General features: G+C 42.9%; 1 long non-coding RNA gene across 1 annotated transcript in view; it reads right to left on the bottom strand.

Annotated features, from left to right (window-relative positions):
- The window catches only part of LOC141370808 (uncharacterized), a 113708-nt gene extending 108187 nt beyond the window's left edge, over positions 1–5521 (bottom strand). Inside the window, exon 1 of the long non-coding RNA XR_012375195.1 lies at positions 5452–5521. This is a non-coding gene — a long non-coding RNA (uncharacterized lncRNA). The remainder of the gene's footprint in view (positions 1–5451) is intronic.
- Between the last annotated feature and the right edge of the window lie 6402 nt (positions 5522–11923).

Raw genomic sequence — 11923 nt, 5'->3', positions numbered from 1 at the left:
ATGACCTCACTGATATGAGGAATTCTTAATCTCAGGAAACAAACTGAGTGTTACTGGAGTGGTTGGGGGTGGGAGGGATGGGATGGCTGGGTGATAGACATTGGGGAGGGTATGTGCTACGGTGAGCGCTGTGAATTGTGCAAGACTGTTGAATCACAGATCTGTACTTCTGAAACAAATAACGCAACATATTTTAAGAAAAAAGGAAAAGAAGAAGATAACAGGAGAGGAAGAAAAGGGGAGTATGTCAGAGGGGGAGACGAACCATGAGAGATGATGGACTCTGAAAAACAAACTGAGGGTTCTAGAGGGGAGGGGGGGAGGGGGATGGGTTATCCTGGTGATGGGTATTGAGGAGGGCACGTTCTGCATGGAGCACTGGGTGTTATGAACAAACAATGAATCATGGAACACTGCACCAAAAACTAATGATGTAATATATGGTGATTAACATAACAATAAAAAAATTTAAAAAAAAAACAGATGACAAGACATGCCGGTAATGCAAAGAGCTGGACACCTACAAAACACTAGCCAAAATTCTGTCAGGAAAATTCTAAAGAATAGTGTGTTATTACTGAATCCTATTCAAAGAAGAGCTCACGACAATGAGTTAGGAGCTCTGTTGGCTGAGAGACAGCTCCAAACTTAAGAAAGTGCATACCTGAGACCAAAAAAAAAAGAAAAAGAAAAACTGAGAAAGAATGTAAGTTTCCAAAAAAATATCCTTATGTCCCTGATGTTGCAAATAGGACATCTGGCAGAGGGCAAAGACCACCAGGGCATCCTCTGGATGTCCAGATCCCCAAGGAAGGAGTAGCACTAGGCTGCGGTTGGTTGAGGAGCCAGGGTCCCTCCAAGGATCAGGAGCCCAGGGGAAAGACTGCTCTGGCAGGTCAGCTCCATCCTAACACAGCAGATCTTTTTCAAGATCTCAAGATCGCGAGGATAACCTGGTCCTCCTGGTGCAGACGGCAGCTTGGGACTTTCTTTTGACTCAACAAATCACAGGATCCGAATTCCACTGACCTAGACCCTGGTCCTCCCTCTTGCCCCTTGCCGGACTTCAGATGTTTTAGAAAACCTTAAGGGGATTGCTCAGGGGGGATAGGACTCTCTGGTCTTCCCCCCATTCGGGCCCCGCACTTCTTCCCCATCCTCCATCAGCCACAGGAAAAGTCTCTGCATCGAAGGCACACAGCCTGAAAACAGAACTGAGTCACCACTGAGCTGACCCCACCTTCCATTGCTCCTACAGCTGTAGAACCAGAACCACAGCAAGATGTTATCTCTCCACTAAAATATTTTTCTAATATTATTTTAGTCATATTGCTATTAAGCAATCCTGTAATGTCTACAGTGAAAACCACTTGGAATTATACTTCATAGACAATGTTCTATAGTTGTGGATTATTTCAATGTGACACTAAGTTAATTGCTTCATTGTATCCTATTTGCAAGCAGCATAATTACAGCTTTTTGTTGTTTTTAGCAAGTCTTCTGAAATAATCCAGGAGGCCAGGATTTCATTTTGCCTTTCTTTTAAAATAATTTTGATGTCGCTCTTCTGGTTTTATTGCCATTGATTACACAACATCTCAGTGGGGGACCTGATAGAATTACAACATTGAGGATTGCAGATTATTTTGTGCCTGATGTGAATGTGAATCAGATTTAACCCTGAGGCCACCTGCCTCCACTCTGCTCAACCTGCCCTTCTTTCCAGCTGGGGTGCTGACTGGGAGGCAAACAACCTTGACTCTGAAAGGCAACCCAGGTTCCTAGGTCAAGCCCAGCCACTCTTCACCCAGAGCCCGCCCCAGACAAAATTACAAAGGTGACCAAGGCTTTCCAGGACCCCAACTCCCTTCCCTGTCCTGTGTCCTGTAACACCCTGCCCCATCACAAGCCTGGATTTGGGGCTGGACAGGACCTCAGAGGCTGGCAGTCAACTCCCACCCCTCCTTCCCTGAACTGTCTCTCCTTTACAACAGCACACTCAATGGAAACAGCTTAAAACTCTAAATGGGACCATGAGTCCATGATGCTCAAAGCCCACCAATGCCTCCAGATCACACTGAGATTCAAATCCATGCTCCTGGTCCAAACATGCATATGTCCAAGCCCCTCCTACTTAGCCACTGACCATCCTTCTGTCCGACTAGCCTCTCAAGTTCACTTGTGCCATTTCCTCTGCCAGGTACACCTTTCCCCAGACGGGTGGGTGCTGCCTCCATTTAGACAGCAACGCTCGTCCTGTCTTCTGAAAGTGCCCTTTCCTGACCACCCCAGGCCAGTGGCTCTGCTCACTCATCCCTCTCTGTTCCTTCACCCTATTTATGGCCTCAGAACCATCATCCTTTCTGAAATCGTATTTCCATGTTTATTCACATGTGATTTCTGCATCACTTTCTGCACTAAAAGGGCAAGTAGGGCAGAAAGATGATCATATTTCTGCCAAGCCCTCTTTCCTGTCAAGCACAGAACAGGCACTCAAGGATTTGGGAAACTGAGCAAGAAATGAACAAGTGAATCCAGTGGGAAGACACCCGTGAAACCTCAGACCTGCCCAAACAGCCATTGTGGGCCTCCCAGTGCTGGACCCACATATGTGTAGAGCCTCCTTGGAGCCTTCCCTGGACCCCGCTGCTCCCACGGGCTGAATGTTCCCTAAAGAACACAGGCTTTGCCCTAGAAATGTCTCCTCTGTCAGGCATGGGTTTCAGGCCAAAGACTCCATGTTAACACAGCTCCTGGAGAGGGCAGGGGAAGTTCAAGGTTGTGGGGAAAGAGGAGGAGGCGTGGAGGGGTAGCCACGCCTCCTGTGCTGGGTGTTGCACAGGAAGGAGCTCAGGTGCTTTTTTGGTAAAAGAAAAGCCACCAGACCTCAAGGTCCCGGTTTTTCACTGGTTTGGGGAGTCCCTATAGCAAGGAGGGACTTGCGAGCACTAAACACTCAGCCCTTCCCTAGGAGTCATGACTAATATTTGCGAGGCTCAGAACTCAACAAAGCACAGATCTTCAAAGGAACTCCACACTGTTCTCTACTTCATCCTCTCAAAACCCACCAATGGCTCCCCCCTAGTGCAGTGGTCCCATGTGGAGATGAGGCAGCTGAGGCCCAAACAAGTTCCAAATTATGAAACACTGACACGTGGTTGTCAACTCATGATCTGAAGCCCAGGGACAAGGCTCACCTCTGTACTTTCCTAGCTGGGTTTCTTTGGGCACGTTCCCCTAAACCTGCTCCCTCGAATTCCTCAACTCTGACAGAGGTGCACAGGTTAAATGAAATGAACTTGCAGAAAACTCTCAGCACATGGTAAAAGAAGTTGCCATTTTTATGATCACCCTCTAAGTTATTGGCGCTGAATCTGGGACATCCATCCCAAAATCCCATTCATTTTCCATTCTCTGAAAAACTGCTTGGCCTCTGTTTAAGCTTTTATTGGCTGGCAGACTACAACAAGAGGCAGCATGAGGACCTCTCCTGGGGGAAATGGTCATTTACTCAGGAGGAGCTGCTCCAGAGATTGCAAATATGCATGTGCTTGGGCCACGTGTGCATAGGTTGGAAGCCTATGAGCACACTCTTCCAGGGGCAGAGCTGCACATCAGTGCGTGCGGGAGGGACAGGGGCTCAGCCTTGAGTACGGATCATGGGAATGGTCCCTGGAGCTGAGAAAGATCAAGGGAAGAGCGGGTCAGTCATGCCAGGCTCACTGTGAGTGGGCAAGAGACAATGGGAGTGTAATTAGCAAACGCAGTCCTAATTAGAACCAAGGGTTCTTTCTGCAAGTGAGAGAAACATTTTGGAGGTAACTATGGGAACAAACAGGAAAGGGTCCTTAAAGTAACACTGGAAATTAACTTGTGCTTCTCTGCAACAGTAACAGCTGAAACCCAGGGGATGCTCCCTCTGCCCCAGCACTCACATCTAATTCAGTATCCCCAGCATTAGGGTCTGAGCCTTTTATCAAGTTCAGAGGGTGGCAAGGTGTCTGCCTCCCTCCTGGCCGTTGGTGACCTGAAGAGCTTTCACACAGACCACTCACTGCCCCATGTGGGAACTTGACAGGACTGTAATTCTTAAATAATTCTCTAGAATGGTAGGTGTTTCCAGTGTGGCTCTTGAAATTCAGTGTCTCCATGTTGTTCTATCTGTAGGTGGTATTTTGTGACTACTAATGAGTCCACTAACATAATCAGAAACACAGAATTTTCTTTTTTCTTAAAATGAGACTTTTTCTTTCTTCTGCTTTCATTGCTGGTATATGAGTAAGAACAGTATTTTGGTTGGCTCTGTTTAACAAGGCCCCATAACACGAACACTAACAGGGAATTTTACATGAGTGGACTCACAAGATTTGGAATGCAATGTTTATTTCAGTTGTAACAAGAGCTGAGTTACTCTAGTTATAACACTAATAGGTTTTTTTGTTTTTTGTTTTCGAAGCAACCAAAGTATTTATTCGAGGTCTTAGGGATTGCAATCTGGGAGGCACAGAGTTGACTGAAATCAAAAGTGTGTTCCAAGTTGCTTGTGCACATAGAATGAAGGCTTATAAAGGTAAAAACCAAGAGGTTATATAACTTCTTTTGATAGAATTATGATTGGTGTTGGCAGATTTTAAACTATCTAATGCATCATTGGATATTTAGCCAACAGAATTTCCATGATCTCTCTTTCAGTCCAAAGTAGAAGGATGTGTTTCAGGAGGTTGTCCAGTTGCAATTGACAAAACTCAAAAGTTCATGGTGCTTTGAGAATTGGAACAGGAGATTTGCATGGGCCCTACTTCCTCAGTGTCCTTTTGACTCTATTTTGAGTGATTTTCTTAGCAATGCTGACTTCATTTGGAATCTTCTTTCACAGATGAGAATCCAGGGTGCTTTCAAGAAGCTATTGATACTGGCTAACACATAACACTAATATGTTTAACAAGATCAATTTTTGATTTAAGAAAGGGTAAGTTTGTGAAACATTTTGTATGGCCAAGCATCCCTTTCTTCACTATTCATCATGTGTAGTTGTAACAACAGCTCAACAAGTCAGTGTTCTCCACCACAAGCCTGATTGACATCTGCCAGAACGAGGCTTTCAAAGAACACATTTCAGTTAGGTTTGGCACAGAAGAAATGGGGTCATCAGAATGTTTAAGAGAAACACTGAACTCATATTTAACCCTAAGGCCAAGAGCTTCTCACCGTTCACAAGCTAAACTCCCTTGGATGATCCTTAAGACGCAATCTCAATCTTAACTCTGCAAGGTGCCCCAGGCAGGCCCCTCCCAAATTCACTGGACAAACCCAGCACTCTTTAGCCAGGCCAGCCCCCAACAGGAATATGATGACCCTAACAGACATTTTCAGGACCTTGACCACGGGCTCTCTTCTGTGCCCTTCACCTCCTGTCCCCATCACAAGCCTGGACTTGGGGTTGGAAAGTACCTCAAAGGCCAGGCTGTCGACCCTTGCCTCTCGCAGATGGCCCCCTCCATCCTCAGCCACTGCCTGCCAACCCAGTGACAGTTGGAACTAATGTCCATGGACAGTTTAGAACTCTAAACTTCCTAATTTCTGTTATTATGTCAAGGTCAGTTGTTTGTTTGTTTGTTTGTTTTTCTCAGAGCCTGCACTGGCTGTTTCCTCTGCCAGGAACACCTTTCCCCAGACAGGTGGGTGCTGCCTTCTTCATTCAGATACCAACCCTGCCCTGACTTCTTGAAGCGCCTTTCCTGACCACCGCAGGCTAGTGTCTGTGCTCACTCATCCCTCGCTATTCCTTCTATTCACGGCCCCAGAGCACCCAATCTCTCTGAAGGAATTTTATTTCCTCGTGTATTGTCTGCATTTCCCTCTGAATGGTAAAGGTTGTTAGGACGGAGTTCATCTTATCCCCACTGAGCCCTCTCTCCCATCCAGCACATGACAGGCACTCATTAAGGATGTGGGGAATTGAGCAAGAAATGAGAGTGAATCCAGAGGGGAGGACCTGAGACCTCAGACAGTCCTGGCAGTTCTGCGCCTCCGAGTGCAGGACACACACACCTGTGGTGCCTCCTTGAGCCTCACCTGGGACCCTGTTGTTTCCCCCTGCCACTGGATCTCAGGGACCCAAAACATTTCACTGGCCTGGACAGTCCCAAGTGAGGAGGGGGGAAAGTGCAAGCACTTAGCAAGTCTCCCCTGGGTCTAGTAACGAATGCTTGTAAGCACACAACTCTCGAAGTGCAGAGTGCCATACTGCCCCCACACCAGGTTTCTATTTATCTCATTTGACCCCACTGTGGCTCTCCTTGAGGAAAGGAATGGCACGCAGAGGTGAGGAAACTGGGTCTCAAACAAGTTCTAGAACTGTAAGTTTTTTCAAAGTGACTCCTGAAATTCGATGTCTCCATGTTATTCTATTTGTAGGTGATGCAATGACAGTATCTTTGTTCTTATTAACAAGTCCACTAAAATAATCAGAAACACAGAAAGAATGTTGTCTTTCTTCCGAAATAATTTTGATTTCTTTCTCTGTTTCCCTGCTTTAAGTGATTGTACAATATGGAGAACTAACAGGATTATAATGTTTAGGATTTTTTTTATAAATGTTCATTACACAAAACATGAATTATACTTTTGTCATTACTATTTCATCCAGAAACAGGAATACTTTTTCTCTCTTCTGATGTAATGTTGGACTTTCTTGCAATTGTTTTCACTGCTGTTGCTAAATAATTGTATATTTGCTTAAATTGAAGCCCAATAGAATTATGATTTCTAAGATAGTGCTTCATAAATGGATCTTTCTTGGAAGTAAATTTAGTGAGTGGCTTGTTTCTTTGTCCCAGATGGTGTAAGGATAGTATTTCGGAGATGGTTGTTTATTAAGGTCCCATAATGAGAGTCTATCATGAGGGATTTTACACCTAAAGAGATTTGAAACACAAAGTCTACTTCTGTGTGCCAAGAGCTGAACTGACTCTACTTACAAAGGCAGATCTAACTAACTAAGTTATTTTTGAAAGAAAGTAGTCTGTGAAACTTCTATAGGCCAAGTGTCACTTCCTTCAGTATTCACCTTGTATTTAAGTGTATTAACAGCTCCAAGGAGACCTGCCTGTGGATTCAGACACCTTCAGCCTCCAGCCTCAAAATCCAGCTCTGCACAAAGATGACCAACACAGAGAGGGAGTTTGCCTTCAGAGGCAACCCAGTCTCACAGTTTTCTTCGTATGGCACCCGACTCTGTGCCCCTTACCCACTGCTGACCCCACTGACCTTGACTAACAGCCCTTAGAACCAGCCTTTCAGGGAGCATGCTTTGGTGAATGAAAATGTAGGTAAAGTGGAGTCACTGGGATGCATGAAAGGGAATCCAAACTTAGATCTAACCTGAAGCCACAAGGTGCTGCACCCTCTCCAGGCTAACATTCCAGCCCAGTGTTCTACCACGCCCAGCCCAAGGCCAAATTATGATGCTGAAAACACTTTCTAGGACTCCTAATTCCCTTCTCTGTTCTAATGTCCTTCACCTCTCCCTCCCCATCACAAGGCTTATCTTGGGAATGGAAAGGACCCCAGTGGAGCTGTCAACCCTTCCCTGCTCCCAGATTGCTACCTCCATCCTCAGGCACTGCCAGGCCAACCCAGCGACAGTTGGGGCTGATATCCACAGACAGTCTCGAACTCTGTCTTGCACCAGCACAGAGCAAGGTCACCCAGCCCGTGGTGAGGAGCAGCCCACCACAACTGAACCTTGGGAAGCCCTCCTTCTCCTGGGATCAGTTTCCTGTCACTATGGCAGGACTGCCAGGACCCATCTACAAGGCTGTGGGCACGCGGCTACCCTACAACCCTCACAGTAGTGTCCACGCACAGGTCATGGCGAGTCACAGGTGGAAACGACTGTCTACAAACGAGCTGGGCAACAGCAGGTCACTTTCCCAATGACCCTGAGGTCTTTGCAAATGGTGATCTGAATGAGGTGGGGTCCAGGAGTAAATGTATTCCATTGCTCAAGTTAACCACATGCAGACTACTTCCCAGTCCTGTGGAGATGGGCATAACGCACACAATAGTGCACATCTCTAACCTTGGCCGCAGGTGAATGAGACTATTATGGAAACTACGTAAAAAATTCCCAATGTGTCTCCTACTCAGGGAGTTAGTTAGTTTCTAAAGAAAAAATACCCAGTTGTTACTTGGAGGGAAACAGTAACCCAAAGGAAGCACCCTCCTTCCACAGCCAAAGAAGCACTGCAAGTTTTTAGCGGTAGTATGACATTCTGCTTGATCACATGACTGTGTTTTTTCTTTGATCATCTTGAATTAGGAATGCTAAACAAATTGCCTTGTAGGCCAGGCCTGACGCTCTGCATCCCTGACATGAGCCAAGGTGAGACCTGACCCCCAGACACATCACTCAGTACTGATTTACGTGAAGCGTTCCTCGATATCAAAGGTGCCTGAGTGATCTAATGGTGTCCAGGATGAGCCCAACATGGGTCCAGACAAATCAGCTCCCAGCAAAGATCTGTTTGTGAGTGCATCATGCTGGGCACTGTGTCCACTAATCTCTTTGTTATCCTATTTCCAATTATGTCTGTCTTCATAACTTTACTTTGTATTCCTCTGATGTGGGCATAAGTTTATGAATTTTGATTAGGATGTTGGATCCAACTTAAGGATGTCTTAGAATTGGATTTTGGGGGGAAAGGCACGTAGCAAATGAATATACATTCCATACTAAATCGAAAGCTATTCAGCATGATTTCATGGTTTGTTCTAAAAAAGAAAAAAAACCTTTTTTCTGTTCAATAATTGCATTAACCAAGGTGCCTTAAAACAAAATTTGGAATCTGAGTTTCAGCAGATATGAGCATTTTCTTTAATAATACTTTGTGCTTCCTCAGGGGAGTATAAGAGATATGTAAATAATTAAGAAAAACAAAATTAGAAAAGAGGAGATATTTTAGAATTGAGGCCTGATTATTTGGTTAGACTATTCATTTTATATTTCTTCTGATAGAATAATATCAATTAGAATATCTAATTTATAGAATTGTTAGAATATTTGGGACACTTCGGGTTTCAGAAAGGCAACTGGTCTTTTTCTTAGAAAAATAACAGAAGAATATTATCAGAATATATAAGTGCATAAATGTTCTATAAATAAATATATATGCATATATATTTATTCGTACATGGTTTGTGTTCTGTTCTAAGGAATATGAAGAAAGTGCTACCCTAGATGATTAGCAATAAACAATGAGGCATGTGCTATGATGAATGCAAGGTAAGAAGATGTGATAGGACAGAAAATTGGTGCAACGGAAATCTTAAGATCTGAATATGTTATTTCTGGCCACTTATGTCAAGTTCCCAGGGCCTCACACTGTCTTGCATATCATTAGCATCCCAGCTTCACCAGTTCATTCATGGAGAAACACCCCTGGCCCCTCGTGATCATACACACGAGAAAGGGTGCTGAAAAGGATCCCAGAATTGAATGAGAAGAAATACATTTCATACATAACCCATTTCCATTGCATTTGATAAAATTTACGTTCTTGGGAATTTCACTTTTTATTTTGAACTTCTTGATTTGAATATTAGAAATAAAATATGATTAACACTAGAACTTACATTTCTTCCTGTAGCACCCAGACAGCGAGAAGCCTCAGATTTTAAAACAGCAGGATTCAGTGATATGCTGATTTTTATCAAGTCTGGGAGTAAAAAGAAAAGTGGCATGAATATCTTAAGAAACCAGAACGATGTGAAAGCATCTAAAATAAAAGGGTAACTTTAAATGATACAATAATAACTACAATTTAAATGATACAATAATTAACAAAAATGTTAAACATCAATTATAACTGAGTGTTCTAATAGGAAACATATTGTAAATTCTAACTTTATTTACATTTTTATATCATCTGAGCTTCTATTATTGAGCCTGGGTTATGAAATAATGAATAATAAAATAATTATATTTTATCAATATAATGATGTATGTAGTACTATTAAAATATTGATTAATAGAAACTTAAGTTGAATAAAATTATTATTACCAATATTAGTGATTGATAAAATATTATATTTTCATAATTTTTAGGGCAATACTTCCTAAGTTTAACATTAATACTTATTCAGAATCACATGCAAGGGGTGCCTGGGTGGCTCAGTCGTTAAGTGTCTGCCTTCAGCTCAGGTCATGATCACAGGGTCCTGGGATCAAGCCCTGCATCAGGCTCCTTGCTTCGCCCTCTCCCACTCTCCCTGCTTGTGTTCCCTCTCTCGCTGTGTTTCTCTCTGTCAAATAAATAAATAAAACTTAAAAAAAAAAAAAACAGGGCGCCTGGGTGGCTCAGTCATTAAGTGTCTGCCTTCGGCTCAGGTCATGGTCCCAAGGTCCTGGGATCACGTCCCACATCAGGCTCCCTGCTCCACGGGAAGCCTGCTTCTCCCTCCCCCAGTCCCCCTGCTTGTGTTCCCTCTCTCACTGTGTCTCTCTCTGTCAAATAAATGAATAAAGTCTTTAAAAAAAGTAAAAAATTTAAAAAATTTAAAAAATTTTAAAAAAAAACACAGAATCACATGAAATATCTCTTGGCCAATAAACACAGTGACATTCCTTATATTGATGTTATTTTCTGTTTGAAAAAAGAAAGTGAATCACTGGAAATGAATGGATGCTTTTGAGTTATGTTTTAATGTCCTTTCATTTTCAACATTAATCAGATCATATTACTCATTCTATGCTTTGGAAATTTCCAATATTTGTCAATATCTTCATTTGAAAATTTGGAGTTATCCACACAATTAAATGCATAAAAATTTTTTCTGGTCAAAGATATTTTAATATAAACTGTCTCATTTATATTAAATGAGACGATTTTAATCTAAAATGTGTGCTCTGTCAATACAATTATGTTGACAAGCATTAATAGCAATGGCTATTAATTAAATTTCACAACAGTGTGTGACTCTTTAATTTACATGTTCATTTTAAGCAGTTTTTCAATGTGAATTGTTTTTGGAAAGTTTCCTCCACACATTCACTTACTTGGAGAGTAAACATTTCATGACCCTTTCCATTATACTGTCTTTTTATAAGTTATTCTCTGTTTAATAACAGTTTTATCGAGATGTAATTTATTCACCATAAAATGCATCCTTTTACGGTGTGCAATCCAGTGGCTTCAGTACATCAGAAGAGTTGTACAACCACTAACATTAGCTAATTTTAGAAAAATTTTATCATCCTTAAAGAGAAATCCCCTATCAACCAGCACTCAGTCCCATTCTCCCTCCTCCCTTAGTAGTTAGTGGAAACTACAACCTACTTTCTGCTTCTATGGATTTTTCTACCCTAGACATTTCAATATGAATGAAATCAAACAATAGGTGGCCTTGTGTGTCTGGCTTCTTTGACTCAGCATGTTTGCAAGGCTCACCCATGTTTTGTTTTGTTTTGTTTTTAAGATTTTATTTATTTACTTCACAGAGAGGGACACAGCCAGAGAGGGAACACAAGCAGGGAGAGTGGGAGAGGGAGAAGCAGGCTTCCCCCGGAGCAGGGAGCCCGATGCGGGGCTTGATCCCAGGACCCTGGGATCATGACCCGAGCCGAAAGCAGACACTTAACGACTGAGCCACCCCGGCGCCCCATGTTAATAGCATGTATTTCATTAATTTACATGTCTGAATAATATTGCTTTGTAAAATATGCCACGTTTTATTCATCCATTCATCAGTTCAAAGAGGTCTCAGATGCTAATATTCAGTGATTACCAACATCTTTCCTCATCATTCTTCTTACTAGAGGGCTTGAGGATAAAATCTGGGAAACAGATGTGCCCTCCTGGAGGAGAAAAAAGCCCTCAGATGCCCCCCCAAAAATGGGTAAGACTTGTTTTAAGAAGGGGCC

The sequence above is a fragment of the Callorhinus ursinus genome, unplaced genomic scaffold (genome assembly GCF_003265705.2).
Source record: "Callorhinus ursinus isolate GAN/ISIS: 27379988/994484 unplaced genomic scaffold, GSC_fseal_2.0 scaffold46, whole genome shotgun sequence".
NCBI lineage: Eukaryota > Metazoa > Chordata > Mammalia > Carnivora > Otariidae > Callorhinus > Callorhinus ursinus.
This window is presented reverse-complemented; position numbering and strand designations above follow the sequence as displayed.